The sequence below is a fragment of the Microcebus murinus genome, chromosome 2 (assembly GCF_040939455.1).
Source record: "Microcebus murinus isolate Inina chromosome 2, M.murinus_Inina_mat1.0, whole genome shotgun sequence".
In the NCBI taxonomy this organism is placed as follows: Eukaryota; Metazoa; Chordata; class Mammalia; order Primates; family Cheirogaleidae; genus Microcebus; species Microcebus murinus.
In genome coordinates this window covers 91451409-91460442 of record NC_134105.1, presented here as the reverse complement: position 1 = coordinate 91460442, position 9034 = coordinate 91451409, and the positions used below count along the sequence as shown (strand labels likewise).

Below are 9034 nucleotides of genomic sequence, written 5' to 3'. Positions count from 1 at the left end.
TTCAATTTGTAAGCATCTGGCCTAGGAAAGTTAGAGCTAGGAAATATGTTAGATATTATCTCACCAATTGTCCTCATCCTAAGATAGAGAAACTCGGGGTTATTTGTTTAATATAGCTTAGAAACCCACTGAGTGGCAGGGCCATGTATCTTAATGAATTCTTCTAAACTTCCACGGAAACCACTGGCTCATTTCTAAACTAATTAAAGGACTAAAATTACTAATTTTCAGGTTAACTGTTTCTCTCTTCTTCTCTCAGTGTGGCTGGTTAAAAATTTTATTTTACACCTAAATGTGCCTGCAGGAGTAAAATTTCAGAGGAGATAGTCTAGGGGCCAAGGGAAAATTTCACCTTTGCCCTCTGAAGGGTCACTGAAAAATCAGCTCACAAAAGGCAGATTAATTGGAGAAAAGGTTTACAAATGTTATTAAGGGAGCCTTCAGAATGAAGACCCAAAGATACAGGATAAATTATCCATTTTTATGCTTAGTTCCAACAAAGTACGGACAACCATATAGAAGTATGATTGGACAAAAAGGATATGATCTAATCATGATAGACAGAGTGGGGAAACCCAGCAAAGTATCTCTGTCTAGAGTCTTCTTGGCCTCTCTGAGCATGCATTCCTTCCCTCTGGGGATAGGGCAGGACCCTATCTGGAATGGGGGGGTCTTATGACCTACAGTCAAACAAGGTAGGTCAGATAATTTCTTTCTGGCTAGGTTTTATACATAAAGGCAGAGGGAATATTGGAGTAGTATTTTTAGGTTTTATGGCCGGCTTTGGGGAAAAGTGGTTCTTGTTTGTATGACTCACCTTGGAGAAGAGGGATCCTAGTTTCTGTGGCTTGCCTCTGGGGAGAATGGGACTCAGAGACAGGAGGGAAGAGAAAGAGAAAAATGTTTGCTTCTGAGGCTGCTTTTGAGGCCTTCATTTTGGGGTATTGTTTTCTGAGCCCCAACAATAGAAAAATGCAACAAAATCTTTCAAAATCAAAGTACTAGTCTTAAGGCATTCTGATCTCTCTTAGACCACGCTATTTGAACAGCAGGTGTGGTTCATTATTATTATTATTAGCATCATCGTCCTCTTCAGTTTTGGCTTCCCTGGGTGAGTGGATTTTCAGTAATATGTTTCCAAGGCCTGAGCAGCTTCTCTCCTCCTGAGGGAATGAGCCAGCAGCCTCGTGTCCCTGAAGAACAACACCCACCCTGGCTTCCTAGGTGGCTCTGTGTTGCAGCCTCTCAGTGCAAAGATAAAGAGGTCTTCTGGAAGGGAAGCCCTCAGCCCTCACCCTGCTGGCTGGGGTGAGCTCCAGGAAAAGTCTGCCTAATTCCCACCCTAGAAAAACAGAGCTCTTCTCTGGAATTCAAGCACAATTTAGAGAGGTCAGAGAAATTCACAGCCTGGGGCCCTTTGCCTGCCCAGTGCCAAAACAATCACACCTTCTGCTTTCTGCTTTATAGTTTTGAAAGCGCTCTGAGAGCCAGGGGATCAGCATAATAGGCGGTTCACCATTCCCATTTTACAAAGTGAAAAACAAACAAACAAACAAACGAAACCAAAAGGTGCAGAGAAAGGAAAAGACACTACCAAGGCTTAAGCACCCACAGATCCTACATACCAGCCATTTTACTTATCTTATCTCACTCTGGCAACCTCCCTGGAAGGAAATATTATCCCCATTTTATAGAAATTGACGTTCACAGGGCCAAGCAGCACGCGTCCAAGTTCACGCAGCAACAAAGTGGCAGAGCCAGAAGCTCAGGCACATCGTCCGACCTCTGATCTGGTGAGTGCACCCTTCACAGCCCCACAGGAGGAAACCCAATCTCACTCGGGGCGTCTGCATGCCCTGCGGAAGGTCACGTAGCTAGAAAATAGCAGGGCTGGAATCTGACTGTAATTCTGATCTCAGGCTTGAGGTGGATAGTCTCTGTTTTAACAAGATGCTTTGTTTGCCGGGTGGGAAACAGAGCATGTGAAAGAATATGAGATGTCATGCATAAATTGACCTGTTTAGATTAGATAACTTGGGTAGGGGGTGGAGGTGGGGGGGGTTGGGGGGGAGCGGCTTGCCGGGAGAGGTTCCTAAACTGAAACTTCACAGCACAAAAGCACAAATTAAATGAACAAGTTGGGTATGAAAGGACGTAGATCCAGGAGGCTGTGCCGACCAGAGAACTAAATCTTAAATTTCACTTCTTGGCCTTAATCAAGTCTTTGACATAACAACTTAATTTTTTTTAATAAATAATACATATCCATAATACAAAATTCAAAAGGTGCAAAAGATATGATGTGAAGTCACTTTCCCTCCCTCCGTGACCTCTTCCAACCTGATCACCACAGAGTATCCAGAAACCTTGATTCAGCCTAAATAAAGAGGACCGTAGGTACGATAATAGAAGAGGCAGCTATTTACATGGTGTGATCTGAGAAGTGTAGAAAGATCCAAGGCTTTGTTCAAATCTCTCTCCACTAGCTTGGTCCCACATTCCCTTCCTTTCTGGCAGGAAATTCCCTCCTGTGAGCGGGTAATCCTTACAGAGATGGGGACGTTACTTCCAGAACAACACAGGAGAAGCATAATTGTCAAACTCAGTAATTTTGCCTCAGGGCCTTTCTGTTCATCAACTTAATCATTATTTTCTCTTGTCATTTTTATTCTCTCTACTTTCTTCTGCACTCATCTGAAGGCCCTAAGGGACCCTCACTGAAGCTAATCTGATTTCAGGATTTTAAATGTATATTTTCCCACAAGCCCCACATTTTCCAGAAGAGCCAGCTTGACACAAACTAGATTTTGCTTTGGGTGAAATGTGAAGATTTTATAATCAAGTGGATTCCTCCTCTTCCCAGTGCCCTGTCAATGACCCCTCAAGAACATAATTTATGGGGACCCTTCCCCATACTCCCTTTTTAGAAAGTAAAATACCAGAAAGAAGGCGAAGAGGTTCTCTTAGGATTCTACCAACTCTACTGTTAGGTCTTCTCTAAGTTTACAATCAAAACAGTTAAGGAGGCAGAGCTTATACCTATTTTGTCTGTGTCTTTCCAACCCTGAACGAAACATTTGTTTAACTTTGTTGCTCTCTGAAGATTCTGTCCTGTTTCTACCCTTTTTTGGCAAACTCCTCTAACAAATTATCTGCACAGTTATCTTCACCTCTTAACTTCAGATAATTTGGTTTTAGTCTCTATTGAAAATGTAATTAAGGGCCATTATCTACTCCTGAATAGCCAGATTCAAATGCTTCTTCTTAGTCTTTACTGACTCCCAGAGTTCCCCACTGAGTTTGTTGCTACCAACCGCTCCCTAAGGAATGGTTCCTCTTTTTCTTCTTTTTTTTTTAATTAAAAAAATTACATCAACAGTATAGCAACATTAATAAAGTTCTAGATTAAAGACGGAAAAAGCCACCCACCATGCTGCTACCTCCAGAAGAGGTAAACATTTTTTAAAAGTTATGTTTATAGGGCACTAGCTCAGTACACTTAGTTCATCCTGTGGAATGTTCTGCAACATTTGAAACAATGAGATAACTCTAGAGTCATGAAAAAATATCTTCCATAATAATTACAAAGTAAAAATAGCAAATTTATAACAATAAATAGCAAGATGTATAACAATATGCATAATACAATACCATTTATATAAAATACACAAATTCCGCCGGGCGTGGTGGTTCCCGCCTGTAATCCTAGCACTCTGCGAAGCCGAGGCTGGTGGATCGTTTGAACTCAGGAGTTCCAGACCACACTGAGCAAGAGCGAGATCCCATCTCTACTAAAAATAAAAAAGAAATTAGCTGAACAACTAAAAATATATAGAAAAAATTAGCCAGGCATGGTGGTGCATGCCTGTGGTCCCAGCTACGCGGGAGGCTGAGGCAAGAGGATCGCTTGAGCCCAGGAGATATAGAGTGAGATTGTCTCAAAAAAAATAAAATAAGGCCGGGCGCGGTGGCTCACGCCTGTAATCCTAGCACTCTGGGAGGCCGAGGCGGGTGGATTGCTCGAGGTCAGGAGTTCGAAACCAGCCTGAACAAGAGCGAGACCCCGTCTCTACTATAAATAGAAAGAAAATTAATTGGCCAACTAATACATACAGAAAAAATTAGCCCGGCATGGTGGCGCATGCCTGTAGTCCCAGCTACTTGGGAGGCTGAGGCAGCAGGATTGCCCAGGAGTTTGAGGTTGCTATGAGCTAGGCTGACGCCATGGCACTCACTCTAGCCTGGGCAACAAAGTGAGACTCTGTCTCAAAAAATAAATAAATAAGTAAAATAAAATAAAATACACAAATTCAAAAGGCACAAATGATATGATGTACAAATGGTGTTGTAACATGATGGGATATGTATGCAAATTTTCTGGGAGTATGTACAGACACTGTCAATAGTTGTTGCTTCTAGAGTCTAGAGAATGGAAATGGCCAATAGGAAAAAGGATTTTCCTTTTCTATTTATACTTTCTTGGATTGATTGATTGATTGATTTGTTTACTAGGTGAATGTACTATGTTTAATTTTGTTTTCTTTTTTTTTTTTTTTTGAGACAGAGTCTCACTACTCTGTTGCCCAGGATAGAGTGCCAGGGCGTCAGCCTAGCTCACAGCAACCTCAAACTCCTGGGCTCAAGCAATTCTACTGCCTCAGCCTCCCGAGTGGCTGGGACTACAGGCATGCGCCACCATGCCCAGCTAATTTTTTCTATATATATTAGTTGGCCAATTAATTTTATTTCTATTTATCGCAGAGACGGGGTCTTGCTCTTGCTCAGGCTGGTTTCGAACTCCTGACCTCCAGCAATCCACCAGCCTCAGCCTCCCAAGTGCTAGGATTACAGGTGTGAGCCACCGCGCCCGGCCTCAATATATTTTTAATTGGCCACTTAATTTCTTTCTATTTATAGTAAAGACGGGGTCTTGCTCTTGCGCAGGCTGGTTTTGAACTCCTGACCTTGAGCAATCCTCTCGCCTTAACCTCCCAGAGTGCTAGGATTACAGGCTACAGGCGTGAGCCACCGTGCCGGCTGATATTCTGACACTTTTTAAAAATTAAGATTTCTAGTCCTCAATACTGAAGATACTGAAAGAAATTGCCAATGTGATTGCAAACCACAAATAGAAATATTGTGAAAATTATTAACAGTGAGGAAAGGACCAGAAGGTGAAATATTTTGATTTTCAAATGTGAAAAAGGACCTCTTTTAAAGATAGAGATTGACCAAACCTGCTTAGCTTAAAGTAATTGCATATCTAGAGAGTAAGACTGGGGAATAGAGCAGAGATTTTCTGTTGTTGTTATAAATGTTTGGTACTACTTTAAAATTATGTCAAGGGGGGGAGGGGAGCATGGGCAATATATGTAACCTTAACACTTATACCCCCATAATATGCCAAAATTAAAAAAAAATAAAAAAATAAAATTATTTCAATATAATACAGTAATTAAAATTTACCAAAAAATGTTCTTTATGTGGAAAAAGTGAGATCCTGAAAACTAGTTTGAAAATCTTCAATGATCCCTGGAAGACTTCAGCATGGATTATTAAAAGATGTTTTGTGAGCACTTAAAGAAATTGACCCTAGGCTAGGTGCAGTGGCTCACGCCTGTAGTCCTAGCACTCCGGGAGGCCAAGGCAGGAGGATCACTGGAGGTCAAGGGTTTGAGACCAGCCTGAGCAAGAATGAGATCCCCATCTCTACAAAAAAATAGAAAAATCAGCCAGGTGTGGTGGCATGCTTGTGGTCCCAGCTACTTGGGAGGCTGAGGCAGGAGGATCACTTGAGCCTAGGAGCTTGAGTTTGAAGTGAGCTATGATGACGCCACTGTACTCTAGCCAGACGGATAGAGTGAGAATCTGTATAAATAAATAAATAAAAGGAAATTGACCCTAGGTGCCAACATGGGTCCACTACCAGCAAGTTCATTCATTCAACAAATATTTGTTGTGCAACTTCTGGGTTCCAGTTACTGTGCAAGGTACAAAGGATAAAGCAAAAAACAAAACAAGCACATTCCTGCCTCTTGTGGAACTCTGGTGAGGAAGACAAATAACAAAAATTACAGCATAATTACAACTCATGATAAGTGCTATGAAAAAAACAGGGATTTATGTGAGCACATAATTAAAGGAATTAACCTCATTGGGGGAGGAGATTGCTAGAGAAACCCTCTGTGAGGAAGCAGCATTTAAGCTAATACCTGAAGGATAAATAGAATTTAGGTAGTCAAAGTGTGGGGAGTGCCACAGAGAATACCTGAAAACCCCATGTAAAAAAAGGCATGAGACAGCAACAAACTTGCCATGCTAGAGGAACTGAGCAAAAGCTGAGGTGGCTGGAACAGTAAACAGGAGGGAGAGTGCAAGAATGAAACTATCCAGGTAAACAGAAGCCATATCACACAAGGCAGAAACTCATGCTACTTTCTTTTTAGACGTGATTGATTACTGGACAGGTAGATCAAAGACATAAAAAGTTACTGTAGGGGAGAAAACATGATTTCTTTTTTTCCCTCTTTTTAGGTTTGTGGTTGAGATACAGACAACAAAGCTCATATTTACAAAAGAAAAACAAACAGAAGTTTATTAGCATGTGCTGTACCCATCACGTGGGAGAGGCCTCAGTTCAAAAGCAATTCTTTCTTAAAGGAGAGGCTTAGGGCCTTGTTTCAATAGTTTTTTTTTTTTTTTTTTGTGAAGAAGTTGTATTTCACATAGGTGAGGAGACACTGTCACAAAATGCTAATGGGATGGTTTCTGTCACTCATGCTCTAACTTGAGGGTCTTTGCAACAAAAGGGGGCCTGTGAAGGTGCCTTATTTTTTCTCTCTCTTTCAGGGTTCACAGTTGTTTCTGTGTCAGGCACTAAGCAATCTGATGGCTTTTGGTCCAAACAGGTATTTTAGTTGTCTCTTTGCACCTTTTAATCCCTCTTTGAAGAGCCAAGTTCAAACGCTGGAAACTGTGCTGTCTCTGGTCTCAGGATGTCGGAGAGAAAGTGAATGGTGCCAGCCATGCCTTCAAAGAGGGAGTAGGGTCTGTCAGGAATGCGGCACCCATGTGCTCCATAATCTAGACACCACTCTGCAAACTTGCAAGCTCTGTAGAGGTACTTCTTATCCTGCGTGAGTTGGTAAAGGGACAGGAAGGAGTAGCCGTTACCAGCAGTCCCGTGGCAGATCCCATAGCCCTTCTGCAGCAAACCGCGCTGCCAAATCACGTCACTGCACTCCATGGCCTCTTTCAAGTATTTCTCCTCCCTAAAAACCTTATACGCCTGCATCAGCATGTGGACCACACCTGGGGCACCATGGCACCAGTGGACCAAGCAATCGGTTTCATTGCTTAATGATGACGGATAATTCCCAGATCGGAATTTTTTGTGGCGCACATAATCAATACTGGTTTCACCATTTCTGTCAAGGTTTCATGATCCACTTTTGCTGCTGGCTGCATTAACATATAGTAGATTCCAGCCATGCCATGAGCTGCTCCAACATACTGCTTCCTGTGCCACTGATATAACAGGGGGCAGCGCTCAGTTTTTCTTTCTTCTCTTGATAAAGTCTTACCCGATTCTATAATAGCATTTACTACCTCTTTAATAGCTGACTCACACACGGTGCCTGGCCCGATCTCTATGTTCAGGTACATTAAGGCATATAGATAACCTGCCCGTCCATACAGCAGCTCATCAGGAAGGTCTGACTCTTGGCAGACAATGGCCCTCTGGAGCTGCAAAAGTTTTGTGATGCATTCCTGGGACTCACAGTCACTTTTGAGCTTATGATACATCACCCACAGCAAGGGGCCCAGCATCTCCGCAGAGGAAGGTGACCCTGCGGCCGTTCAGATTCCTAAGTGTTCTCTTTACGTAATCCAGGGACTGGAGCAGGTAGGTCTGGTCACATGTGACCCGGTACAACTGCAGGTACAGAAGGGCTATGCCTGTCCAGCCAGTGTAGGCAGAGCAATCATGTGGATCTGCTGTCTTCAGCCCTTCTTCCATCTGCTGCAGAAGATCTTTGATTTTGGTCTGGATCCGCCTTGTGAAATTATGAATGATCTTTCCGTCACTGTGAAAGGGGAGGCCGAGCTCGTCCGTGGTGGGCGAGTGGCGAGCAGAGCCCATCTCCTCTGTCGCTCCAGCGGCGAGCACCGCGGAGGCTGCGGCCTTGTAGTCCGGGAAGGGGTTGGCGAACGCACGCTCCTCCATCTCTGCCTCCCCTCCCAGGTGCAGCTTCAGTCTCTTCGACATGGTCTCGTTTCAATAGTTTTTAACGAAGAGCCATAACTAAGATGAGAATATCTTTAGGCTTCCAAAAGGCAGGAAAATGTGGAAAGGTAAATTTACAGAAAGGGTATGTCTGCTCCCAGATCCTCCGGCACCACTGTCTCTGAGCTCTGTTTCTGAGCTGATAAAGGCAGAGAGGAGGGGCAGAGTGTGTCCCTGTGTTTTAACCTTAAAATACCCAGAATTAGGCCAGGCGCCATGGCTCATGCCTATAATCCTAGCACTCTGGGAGGCCGAGTTGGGTGGATGGTTTGAGCTCAGGAGTTCAAGACCAGCCTGAGCAAGAGTGAGACCCCATCTCTACTAAAAGTAGAAAAAAATTAGCCAAACAACTAAAAATATATAGAAAAAATTAGCTGTGCATGGTGGCACATGCCTATAGTCTCAGCTACTCAGGAGGCTGAGGCAGAAGGATTGCTTGAGCCCAGGAGTTTGAGGTTGTTGTGAGCTAGGCTGATGCCATGGCATTCTAGCCTGGGCAACAGAGTGAGATTCTGTCTTAAAAAAACCCCCCAAAACCCCAGTATTTTAGAGAGGAATATTTTGGTTTCTTTCAACTCTCAAAATTTGTTTTCAGGCTGGATGCGGTGGTTCACGCCTGTAATTCTAGCACTCTGGGAGGCCGAGGTGGGTGGATCGCTCAAGGTCAGGAGTTCAAAACCAGCCTGAGCAAGAGCAAGACTCTGTCTCTACCAAAAAAAAAAAAAAATTGAAAGAAGTTAATTGGAC

At 43.2% G+C, this 9034-nt stretch overlaps 1 protein-coding gene and 1 pseudogene across 1 annotated transcript in view; one reads left to right on the top strand and one right to left on the bottom strand.

The window, feature by feature from the left end:
* The first annotated feature begins 1574 nt into the window (after positions 1-1574).
* SLC16A1 (solute carrier family 16 member 1) overlaps positions 1575-9034 on the top strand; it is a 102029-nt gene continuing 94569 nt past the window's right edge. Inside the window, exon 1 of the mRNA XM_075999988.1 lies at positions 1575-1793. The gene's annotated coding sequence lies outside the window, so the exon portion shown is untranslated. The remainder of the gene's footprint in view (positions 1794-9034) is intronic.
* Positions 5510-8673, bottom strand: LOC105878741 (lanC-like protein 2 pseudogene; annotated as a pseudogene).